A 13,226-nucleotide genomic window follows, 5' to 3' on the forward strand; every position below is an offset into this window, starting at 1 on the left:
AAAATACCTGATCAACTGTGGAGTATGGTAGATATGGACTGATGTGTATCAGGAAAACAAGTATCCCTCGTGAGGAGCCATTACGATTCAGATTATTGGGAAATAGATTACTTACATACAACAGCAGCAGCCTGTTACTGAATGTGGCAACAGTCAGCTGGCCCAGAATGGAACTCCTAAGACTTAATACAGAGAATGGGCCTCAGTTTGCAGCCGGAAATTTGCAGCTTGCAACGTCAGAATTTGAACATAGGATGCTCTCTCAACTGAAAGCCAACTGAATGACAAAGCGGATACAGCCGTCAAGGAAACTGTCAAGGCAGGCCAGGACAATAAAAACCCCTGGACAGCAACGCTGGACTGAGGCAACAGTCCCACCCACAGCGGACACAGGCAGCAGCCTCCTGGCACATCGCAGCACTGCTTGCCTCACCACAGCTGACTGTCTGCAGTAACTAGACTTTTGAAGCCAGAAGTAGTGGCAGAGATGACAGAACAAATTAAACAGTGGTGGCGGGAAGCCAGATTCTTCTACGACAGAGGTAGAGACCTCCAGGAACTCCAGATAGCATAACAAGCATGAGTACAGCCAGTACCAAATGACCAAAACAAGAGATGGGGGGGGGGAGCAGAGAAATCTATACAAAGAGTAGCTCCAAGGCACTTGACAGAAGTACAAGAACCGCCCTACAGCTTAGCGTATCCAAATACCATACAGTTAACCGAAGTTATTCAGTTTCCATTATAGGACAAGACATTACAAGAGATGTCTGTACATGTTATGTATGTAGCTAGCAGATAAGGTGCCAGTAGATAGCACTCGAGAACATGTTGCACAGTTTGTGGGTTTTGAGGACTTCAATAGCTCAGACAAAGGTGAGAGGTTTTTGCAGGAGTGGGTGGGTGAAATTCTGTGGCCTGCATTGTGCAGGAGGTCAGACTAGATGATCATAATGGTCTCTTCTGACCTACATATCTATGAAGGACCAATAAAGTGTGTTATTGTGCATGGCAAATGGCATCTTGGTGTGATATTTTATAGAGCCCTTAACAATATCTGATTCGATCTAGGGAACTTTTATGAAGAGCAAGGAGACCTTGGTGGACAAGCTCTGTATCGTGACCAGTGGAACTGCACCCAGAGGGCTCACATTCCCTGGAAGGACAGCAGGAAAAGGGACCTAGGCTGTCAGTAACTCATCTACTCATGGACAGAGCAATGCACAGGGTTTAACCACATTCTACTTGTTCAGGCAGCCTGCATTCAGTTTCACTCTGCTGATGAAATGAGCTCCACCTGGAACGGAGTTTGCAGCATGGCTTGACTCTCCACTTATCAGGTAGTTACCATCGAAAGAGTCTGGATCCCAGCTGTCCCAGGCACTGCCCCTGAGACCTCACACCCTGCACTCTTCTGGTATGCAGATGCAACCCTAACAGTGAGGCTAGAGGGGGCTTCAATATTGCCAACCCCCAGAGTTCATAAATCAGAATTTTAAAAAAGAATGGGGATTTATTTTGCTTATTGGGTTTTTAGCCTTAGGGTGCAGTTGGGTCACCTTTGACAGCTTTCCTCTGCAACTGTGAAGGCTAGATCTATATAGATCTATTTTTAAATGATGAGCTGAGAGTCTCACATAATGACCTGACCCCAGGAGCTGAAGTTTATTGTGAGATGCAGGATATAAAGAGCTGACAGTGCTGGAGCTAGGAGCAGGGCAACCAAAGTCTAACCATTTTGCTGAAGGCATTTTCAGAGTTGCCTTTGTGACCAGGTTTTGCTGGGTTTTTTTTAACTAACCATTAGTTACAGTTCCACTGTTTAGTGGACTGGCAAGGTCATCCTCGTCTCTCAGAGATAACAAATGGCTATACTTAGAGGTTGGCTAAGCAGTGACTGTATATTGAGCTAGTTTGATCTTTCTTCATAGTAAGTCAATCCCCCCAGTCCACTGATCATTTCTGTCGCTCCTCTCTGACCTCTCTCCAGTTTGTCAAAGTCTTTCTGAAAATGAGCTTCCCAGAAGTGTGTAGTATTCAGGTGCATTCATTTGTTGATGCAGAAAGATACAATCCATGGCACGTTGCAGACACAGAATAGGTGGTTCCGACTCAAACCCAAAAGGAGTTCACAGTCTAAGGGCCTAGTCCTGGTAACCCTTACAAGTGAGAGTAACCCCATTGTAGAGCTTGATTCTCCACTGTGCCCAAGCTCCTCTTACATGACACAAACTGAACTCAGCAGACTGAATAATCTTAGTTTAGCGCAAAGTCCAATTCCCCACAGACCAATCCCCCAGGGCTTGTCTACATGGAGCTTTAGTCCACCCCAGAGGGTGTCAATTCTAATGCGCACCAGCATTTTGTGCACGAAGGGGCCTTTGCGGACCCTGCTGGTGCATGCTGAAGGGTCCCCAGTGAAACAGGACGGCATCAGTGCACAAACAGTACTACACTAGCATGCACTGGAGAACTTTTAGTGCGAGCAAGCAGGGTCCACATGGGCAAGTTGATGCACAAAATGTTAGTGTGCACTAGGATTTACACCCGCTGGTGTGGACTAATGCTCCATGTGGACACACCCATAGAACTCCAACATGTCTGTACTAAACCAAAGCCACCTGCCCCACTGGTCCCCAGAACGCTGGGCAGAAGGCAGCCCCAACTAGAGTGCCTGGTCACAGCAGGCCAGGGCATAACCAGTGTTACACACACCTGAGTTTCTCCTCTCAGGTAACCCAAGGAATCTATCGCAGGCCCTCTTGACTCAATAGTACCCCCTGCTTGGGGCTGGTTTATTATGCAAACACCAGGCAAATGGTCCAAAATAATAAATGGACTATGTGTTGGGAATTATCACCCCAGTGCAAGAAGTCCCAAGACATCTCCTCTTTCAACACCCCACGTACCACACACCAGCACCTTTGGCCACAGCTGGACTCCATCAGTCCTCTTCTGGCCCTCTGCCAGGACAGCACCCCAGCACTTCCCACCAAATCAGCCTTATCAGGGAAACATCCCTCACCCACTCAAGCCCCTCTCACTGGTCCCCTAGGTCCAGCTCTCCAGTGTGGTGAGATCAGCGGACAAGACCCTCCACTGCTCCCCAACCATCAGCTCTCTCCGGCCCTTGGCTTCAGCTCTCTGGCTAAAAGTCGGACCTGCCTTTCTCCTGAAAAAACAGGATTGTCTCTCAGGTTCTTCCTGATCTTTTATAACCAAAGCATCTGTTTTGGCACAGGGGAACTTGATCTGCTTAATTTATGAGAGCCAACCACTCTGCGATAACCTCCATCTTACATGTGAGCTGCAGGGCAGGGGCACAAGGTGGAAGAGTATTCTGGGAGACAAACTATGACAAATCATTTCATCATCATTTCATTACTTTCATAGAATCATAGAATATCAGGGTTGGAAGGGACCTCAGGAGGTCATCTAGTCCAACCCCCTGCTCAAAGCAGGACCAATCCCCAATCAAATCATCCCAGCCAGGGCTTTGTCAAGCCTGACCTTAAAAACTTCCAAGGAAGGAGATTCTACCACCTCCCTAGGTAACGCATTCCAGTGTTTCACCACCCTCCTAGTGAAAAAGTTTTTCCTAATATCCAACCTAAACCTCCCCCACTGCAACTTGAGACCATTACTCCTTGTCCTGTCCTCTTCTACCACTGAGAATAGTCTAGAACCATCCTCTCTGGAACCACCTCTCAGGTAGTTGAAAGGAGCTATCAAATCCCCCCTCATTCTTCTCTTCCGTAGACTAAACATTCCCAGTTCCCTCAGCCTCTCCTCATAAGTCATGTGTTCCAGACCCCTAATCATTTTTGTTGCCCTTCGCTGGACTCTCTCCAATTTATCCACATCCTTCTTGTAGTGTGGGGCCCAAAACTGCACACAGTACTCCAGATGAGGCCTCACCAATGTCGAATAGAGGGGAACGATCACGTCCCTCGATCTGCTCGCTATGCCCCTACTTATACATCCCAAAATGCCATTGGCCTTCTTGGCAACAAGGGCACACTGCTGACTCATATCCAGCTTCTCGTCCACTGTAACCCCTAGGTCCTTTTCCGCAGAGCTGCTGCCCAACCATTCGGTCCCTAGTCTGTAGCGGTGCATTGGGTTCTTCCATCCTAAGTGCAGGACCCTGCACTTATCCTTATTGAACTTCATCAGGTTTCTTTTGGCCCAATCCTCCAATTTGTCTAGGTCCCTCTGTATACTATCCCTGCCCTCCAGCGTATCTACCACTCCTCCCAGTTTAGTATCATCCGCAAATTTGCTGAGAGTGCAATCCACACCATCCTCCAGATCATTTATGAAGATATTGAACAAAACCGGCCCCAGGACCGACCCCTGGGGCACTCCACTTGACACCGGCTGCCAACTAGACATGGAGCCATTGATCACTACCCGTTGAGCCCGACAATCTAGCCAACTTTCTACCCACCTTATAGTGCATTCATCCAGCCCATACTTCTTTAACTTGCTGACAAGAATACTGTGGGAGACCGTGTCAAAAGCTTTGCTAAAGTCAAGAAACAATACATCCACTGCTTTCCCTTCATCCACCGAATCAGTAATCTCATCATAGAAGGCGATTAGATTAGTCAGACATGACCTACCCTTGGTGAATCCATGCTGACTGTTCCTGATCACTTTCTTCTCGTGTAAGTGCTTCAGGATTGATTCCTTGAGGACCTGCTCCATGATTTTTCTGGGGACTGAGGTGAGGCTGACTGGCCTGTAGTTCCCAGGATCCTCCTTCTTCCCTTTTTTAAAGATTGGCACTACATTAGCCTTTTTCCGGTCATCTGGGACTTCCCCCGTTCGCCACGAGTTTTCAAAGATAATGGCCAATGGCTCTGCAATCACATCTGCCAATTCCTTTAGCACTCTCGGATGCAACTCGTCCGGCCCCATGGACTTGTGCACGTCCAGCTTTTCTAAATAGTCCCTAACCACCTCTTTCTCCACTGAGGGCTGGCCATCTACTCCCCATGTTGTGATGCCCAGCGCAGCAGTCTGGGAGCTGACCTTGTTCGTGAAGACAGAGGCAAAAAAAAGCATTGAGTACTTTCAGAGAAAGGGCATAAATATATTTTAATCAGTGCTTAATTTGTGCCAGGGCTGAGCACGGGCACCTTTAGGCTTGGCGTGTCAGTTCTGAAAGCAAAAAAAAGTGCGTGAGCACCTCTTTCATTACAAATTAAGCACAGACTTTAACCCTGAATTTGCAGGATGACGTGGATTTGGAGAAAGCTTCAATGTTTTAAGGGCTCCTCCCTAATTCCTGTGTAAGTGATTGTCCCTGGGAAGATTTTTCACTAATTTAAGAAGTAGGCTGGCAAAGGGAAATGATGTAAATAGGGCAATAAATCATGGCTCTGATTTGTTAGATTTGATTTATACCTGAATGCATTTGGTGAGTTATTTGTGGAAAAAACATCCTACAGTGGAACCCTGCAGCCCCTTAGAACTTTAATGGCCAACCAATTACCTGTCAACACTAAATTCAAAAGGTATTTAACAGCATTAGCCAACCCATTATACAATTCTCACTTATCACATTCTCTTGGATTTAGGCCTATTGTACTTTAGCTTACGACCATGTAAAATGCTACTGAAATCAGTGTCTTTAGAACATTGACAATACCAGGCTCCAAAGAACAGAAGAAAAAGAAACGTGGATTATATTTAACTCGCTTACACATTTGTCATTTAAACTGCTACAACCAGTAATCTGAAGCCAGAATTTGCCCATCATTTTAATTTTGGGTTCATTTAAGCTACATGAACATAAAAGTAGCAATTCCAAGGCATTTCTTCAATGTTCTGCAATACAGTTGTGTAACAACTAGTACTAAAGGGACTGTGGAGCAGACTCTTAACTTTGCTGTAATTTACCAACCCGACAATTAAACTCAACTCCATGCTGCAAGATAGCTTCATATGACATGCAGTAAATTCTTGAAAGTAGCACTTCCCTTTAAAGCTAGAACAAAACAAAAAAAAACCCTTTGTATTAGTGACAGATCCTTGCTGTAGCACTTGTTCTCAGACCTCCTGAGTTTCCCAGATACTTCACAGACCCTTATGGCCAAATCCTGAGGCCTTCACTTGGGCAAATGCCCCCTGATCTCAATGGGAATTGGCCTGCATAAGGGATCTCAGATTGTAGCACAAAGGAATAAGAGCTTGTCATAAATATAAAGGGAAGGGTAAACCCCTTTAAAATCCCTCCTGGCCAGAGGAAAAATCCTCTCACCTGTAAAGGGTTAAGAAGCTAAAGGTAACCTTGCTGGCACCTGACTAAAATGACCAATGAGGAGAAAAGATACTTTCAAAAGCTGGGAGGAGGGAGAAAAACAAAGGGTCTGTGTGTCTGTCTCTATGCTGCTCTTGCCGGGGATAGAACAGGAATGGAGTCTTAGAACCTTTAGTAAGTAATCTAGCTAGGTATGCGTTAGGTTATGATTTCTTTAAATGGCTGAGAAAAGAATTGTGCTGAATAGAATGACTATTTCTGTCTGTGTGTCTTTTTTGTAACTTAAGGTTTTGCCTAGAGAGATTCTCTATGTTTTGAATCTAATTACCCTGTAAAGGTATCTACCATCCTGATTTTACAGAGGTGATTCCTTTATTTCTATTTACTTCTATTTCTATTAAAAGTCTTCTTGTAAGAAAACAATGCTTTTTCATTGTTCTCAGATCCAAGGTTTTGGGTCTGGGGTCACCTATGCAAATTGGTGAGGATTTTTACCAAACCTTTCCCAGGAAGTGGGGTGCAAGGTTTGGGAGGATTTTGGGGGGAAAGACGTGTCCAAACTACGTTTCCCAGTAAACCCAGTTAGAGTTTGGTGGTGGCAGTGGATAGTCCAAGGACAAAGGATAAAAATTAATTTGTACCTTGGGGAAGTTTTAACCTAAGCTGGTAAAAGTAAGCTTAGGAGGGTTTCATGCAGGTCCCCACATCTGTACCCTAGAGTTCAGAGTGGGGGAGGAACATTGACAGAGCTGGATGAGACTTGTTAGATCATTTATACAGCCACAGTCATTGTTCTCTAGAATATATTTCCCAGTGTTTTTTGCAGTCTTGTTTTAAATATTTCAACCAATTATTCCTCCACCAATTCTTGTGAGAGTCTGTTCAACAAGCTAATACATCTCATTGCCGGTGATAGTCCAATTTGTCCCTTTCTCCATTTTATCCCATTATTTCTAGCTATAGCATGGGAATCATCCTCCCCACCCATCCAGAAGGGCTATCAAAAAAATCAGGTGGACCTCCAAGGAACATCACAATACAAAGGATTGGTTAATGGCCCTATCGCACCTAGGAAATGCTACATGCAAGGAAGCTCATCCTGTGGACTTGGAAGCTGAATAAAGGAAATAAAACAAAGTCACAGAAAGACTTTGCATCTCTTCACTGTTTGAACTCACAGGGCCAGAGCCACCAAACTGAAGCCAGAAATTCACAGGGGCTGCCTTTTGGGTCCACCCTGAAAGACACTTTGAATTGACAGATCACTACAACTTAGTCACTTATGAGGTACCATATAAAACCTTTGTATGTGTTTTTATGTATTTTCTTGCTTTAACCTGTAAATAACTCATTTCTTTTTCCTAGTTAACAAATAGCTAGATAGCCAGTCCTGTAAACAACTACTGGTGCTGTCTTTGATGTAAGACCTATGGTACCAATTGATCTGGGGCAAGTGACTTGTCTCTTGGGACTGGAAGCAACCTGACTGTGATATGAATTTTGGTGTGAATTTTGGCATAAGTGACCATTTACCACTAAGTCCAGTTTGTCTGGGTGATAAGATAAACTGGCAGGCCTAAAGATACAGTCTGTGATTCCATGGTAAAACTGTTAAACGTGAACTCCTGGACCACTGTGATATCAGCTTGATGATATCTAATTATAGAACATACCACCAGTTTGGGGTGTCTGCCCTGAGGTTGGCTCATGATGTGAGCCAGCCCAGACAGCGTGACAACTAATTACAGGCTCACGCTTCACTGCCTGCTTCCAGTTCTGCTGAGGACCACCAGGGACATGTGGTCAAGCTCAACCAATTCATACACACTTCCCTTCTCCGACTTTATCCAGACCTTGAGGAGGAGACTTTCCACTGCTATCTCCACCATCTCCAGTGAGGCCAGACAGCTTCAGGTCATTCCAAGGACAGAGGTGAAGAACAGGACCTGAACACTCCATTACAAGACCCTTCAGAGACTTGCCAGTGGTTTCTCATACCCTCCTTTATGCCCCGATCATGCAGCTGACGCTGTCCAGGTGGCGCCACCAGAACTCCGCCTACGTATGGGCTCCGATGCAAGGGACGCACCAAGGCCATAATCCCTGGTGGGTGTTTTCACATGCAGATCCAGCCGATGTTTTGCCCCAAGCACCCTTACATCTTTAAAGTCTGCTCCTAAAGGTTGAATGTGTTTCATGGAACACTCGTGGCCTGATTCTTACTTTACACCAACACAGCTCCACTGGTGTTAATGGAGTTACGCCTGGGATAAGTGAGGTAAGACTCAGACCCTTGTGATCGACCTGTTTCATCAACAGCATTTAACTGAGCACTGGTCCTACTGAGGGACAGCGCCAACCCCAAAGATGCCCAATGAAGAAACCACTCACAGGAAGGTTTTGTTGTTCCACATGGGAAGTTCTTGTTTCTGTAGCCCTCAATGCTGCAGACAAGTGCTGCTTTAGGCACAGATGCTGTGTCTGAGGTTATGCAGGGCCCCACCATAACTCAGCCCCCCCCCCCCCCGGCCACACCCCCAAGACAGGGAACAACATACATAAATCACTGTGCCCATCGCAAAGCATGACAATTCTAGTGGCTCTTACCAAAATGAATCCTTGATCACATTAAGACTTCTTATGTGGACCATTTTTAATTCAATTTAAAGGGAGATAATTGCTCACTTCAGTTGTTAAGGCTCTCTAGGGGACACTTATTATAATAACTATAATCATTTAGTGTGGGGATTGCCATATGCAGCTCGCCCAGATTCATCCACAATCGGGCACATTTTAAAAAAAAAATCTATGGAGCAATTACTACCACCTTACCAATTTAACATCTTAAAATAACGGTCTCGTTATACTGTTAAAAAAACAAACAAGCTTTTACAGAAGAGATGAAGAGTGTAGTCTGGTTTAGTGGAATACAACCACACTGAAGTTATAATACAGAAAAAGGAGCAGCAGTCTGACTGAACAGCGGGGACTTGAGACCTAGCCACGTAAGCGGGCTAGGCCTGAGACAGCATTAAGGCCCCACTCAGCAACACCACCACATCAACATCCACATCTCTTGTTGTCAGGTAAAGCGATCTGAGAGGAAGGGCACAATGGGGAGGCAGAGTTAAGACCACAGCACCTGGTCTGTGGTGTGTTGAGCGGGTCAGGAATTATTTGTTGTTGGATAATGCTAGTTTTTTAAAACTGAAGTTTTTCCAGGAATCAATATAGATTTCGACCACCTCTCACAGAGAACGATTCTCAGGTTCAAGATGGAATTTTGAGAGAGATGTATCCCAGACCCTGTTCTGCTTGGTTTTTGTTTTGTCCCAATGCAGATTGGGAAATTTTTCAAAAAAATCTTTTCAAGTGGGGGAAACCATTTTACACCCAACTCTAGAGTTGTACATTATTGTGGGCTTGGACAAGTGCTTGGGGCAGTCGAGCATATGTACTACAACGTAGCTTTACTTTTGTGTCAGAGCTGGTACACCTACCATATCCTAAGTGATTCACAATTAAGCTTTTTGTGTATTGGTTGATGAAGAAAAAGTGTTACTGCAATGTGTTAAGGCTACGCTGACCATAAGTCCCATTTTGGCCAGGTTTTTAAGCTGTCCCAGACATCCTTACCTTTTTGGCAAAACTATGCACTTGCCCCTTTTGCTTTTGCCAACTGATCATCAGTAAGGCTACGATTTAGTCATGGAGGTCGCGGAAGTCATGGAATACGTGACTTCCAGCGACCTGTGTGACTACAGCCTGCATGGTTGGGAGCTGCAGGGTCCCCCACTGCCTGCAGGGGCAGGGACCTGCCAACTTTGGTGGCCCCTGGAGCTCCCAGCCACTGTGTGGGGGGAACCCCCAGAGCTCCCAGCCACCATGGGCGGCGGGGACACCCCACAGCTCCCAGCTGCTGCGGCTGCAGGGGAGCCACAGATCCCCATTTTGTCACAGATATTTTTAGTAAAAGTCAGAGACAGGTCAGGGCTTCTGTGAATTTTTCTTTTTTGCCTGTGACTGTTACTAAAAGTATCTGTGACAAAATCTTGGCCTTATCATAGAATATCAGGGTTGGAAAGGACCTCAGGAGGTCATCTAGTCCAACCCCCTGCTCAAAACAGGACCAATCCCCAACTAAATCATCCCAGCCAGGGCTTTGTCAAGCCTGATCTTAAAAACTTCTAAGGAAGGAGATTCTACCACCTCCCTAGGTAACGCATTCCAGTGTTTCACCACCCTCCTAGTGAAAAAGTTTTTCCTAATATCCAACCTAAACCTCCCCCACTGCAACTTGAGACCATTACTCCTCGTTCTGTCATCAGCTCCCACTGATAACAGACTAGATCCATCCTCTTTGGAACCCCCTTTCAGGTAGTTGAAAGCAGCTATCAAATCCCCCCTCATTCTTCTCTTCCGCAGACTAAACAATCCCAGTTCCCTCAGCCTCTCCTCATAAGTCATGTGTTCCAGTCCCCTAATCATTTTTGTTGCCCTCCGCTGGACTCGCTCCAATTTGTCCACATCCTTCTTGTAGTGTGGGGCCCAAAACTGGACACAGTACTCCAGATGAGGCCTCACCAATGTCGAATAGAGGGGAATGATCACGTCCCTCGATCTGCTGGCAATGCCCCTACATATACATCCCAAAATGCCATTAGCCTTCTTGACAACAAGGGCACACTGCTGACTCATATCCAGCTTCTCGTCCACTGTAACCCCTAGGTCCTTTTCTGCAGAAATAGAATATAAGGATTGGAAGGGATCTCAGGAGGTCATCTAGTCCAACGCCCTGCTCAAAGCAGGACCAATCCCCAACTTTTGTCCCAGATCCCTAAATCGCCCCTTCAAGGATTGAACTCTCAATCCTGAGTTTAGCAGGCCAATGCTCAAACCACTGAGCTACCCCTCCCCCAATCTTAATCATCAGTTGGCAAGAACAAATGGGACAAGTGCACTTGTTTTGCCAAAAAAGAGGGGGTGGGCCCCACTAGAGGGGGTGCAGAGGAATGGTGGGGTTTTTTGCATGGGGTGGCAATACAAGGCCCCAGCCCTGAAAGGTCAGCCCCAGCCCCCAGTGCAGGGGAGCTCAGTCGAGCGGCGATGCCCAGTGGCTCAGGCCAGCCTCACACAGTGTCCTGTTTTAACTTTGGGAAATATGGTCAACCTTGATTAAGGTTGTGGGATCAACTATTCAGAAGTCATCAGCAAATGCAGTATCTTCTATTTCTCTTTTGTTTGTAGCCTCTTTTAGTTATGAACCATATATCCTGAAATACACCGGGTGCATAGCATGGCCAGGCAAGCTGAGCATTCTGAATAGGGATTTTTTGCGGAAGGAGATGCAATTATTAAATATAGGCTTTTTCTTGTATACTGCCTGGGCTATATTAATTATGCATTCAGGGTGTTCAAAACCAGTTTCCAAAAGACTTAAAATAAACATCTTGACCCTTGCTACCTCACTGTGCTGCTCAGATCTACGCTGGTGTCATGCCATTAGAGCCAATGGAGTTACATTGGGATGCAGTGGTGAATGAAGCCCATCTTTTGTGGTGCTTACCCAGCAGAGGCCAGCAGGTCACTTGGACACTCAGGAAGTGCATCTTGCATTGTAACTGGTATTATGTGATAGTGTTACAGACCAGATAAGCATAAATTTAGCCTTGAAATCTCATTTTAAGTTTTCCTAACTCCTTTCCCAACAATCAGTTACTTCCACCAAAAAGATTTTTATTTCAAATGGCCTCAGCTCAACTCCATTTATGCCTGCTTACCCATGATAAAAATATACATGCAAACAGCCCACTCTTCCTTAGTTTGCATATGGAAATGGTTTTCGCATATGAAAACTGTTTGGACACTCCTGCAACCAAATCTTTATGCATAAGATGATTTGCATTAAAACCTTCTTCACCCATGGTGACAAACCAAGGAGATTTGTCTCAAAAGAGGATTAAATAGACAAATCAAGCTGTACATAAATAGCCAGCAGGATATTTAGGGAAGCAAATTCTTCCTATGCTTAGTCCTTCCAATACCCATTTCAAAGAAAATCAGACAATGTCTATTAGAAGGTATTCAGAACTTGCTATAGTAATTTTAAAAAAACCACAAACTCTACCTAGAAGTACTATCTTAAAGGAGAATATTCTTTTTGATTGCTATTTATGGGGACTTCTAAATAAGAAAGGAAATAATCCTATCATAGGTTTCAGAGTAACAGCCGTGTTAGTCAGCCACACTATCAGAGGCTCGTTCACCTGCACATCCACCAATGTGATATATGCCATCATGTGCCAGCAATGCCCCTCTGCCATGTACATTGGTCAAACTGGACAGTCTCTACGTAAAAGAATAAATGGACACAAATCAGATGTTAAGAATTATAACATTCATAAACCAGTCGGAGAACACTTCAATCTCTCTGGTCACGCAATCACAGACATGAGGGTCGCTATCTTAAAGCAAAAAAACTTCAAATCCAGACTCCAGCGAGAAACTGCTGAATTGGAATTCATTTGCAAATTGGATACTATTAATTTGGGCTTGAATAGAGACTGGGAGTGGCTAAGTCATTATGCAAGGTAGCCTATCTCCCCTTGTTTTTTTCCTACAAACCCCCCCCCAAGACGTTCTGGTTAAACTTGGATTATTGCTGTGCACATTGTAAGATGAGCTATTGCCAGCAGGAGAGTGAGTTTGTGTGTGTGGTTTTTGGAGGGGGGTGTGGGGGGGGGGGGGTGAGAAAACCTGGATTAGTGCTGGAAATGACCCACCTTGATTATCATGCGCATTATAAAGAGAGGTTTCAAAGAGGGATGGGCTATTACCAGCAGGAGAGTGAGTTTGTATGTGTGTCTGTGGGGGTGGGGGGAAGGGTGAGAAAACCTGGATTTGTGCTGGAAATGGCCCTCCTTGATGATCACTTTAGATAAGCTGTTACGAGCAGGAC

Source organism: Natator depressus, chromosome 6 (assembly GCF_965152275.1).
Source record: "Natator depressus isolate rNatDep1 chromosome 6, rNatDep2.hap1, whole genome shotgun sequence".
Classification (NCBI taxonomy): Eukaryota; Metazoa; Chordata; order Testudines; family Cheloniidae; genus Natator; species Natator depressus.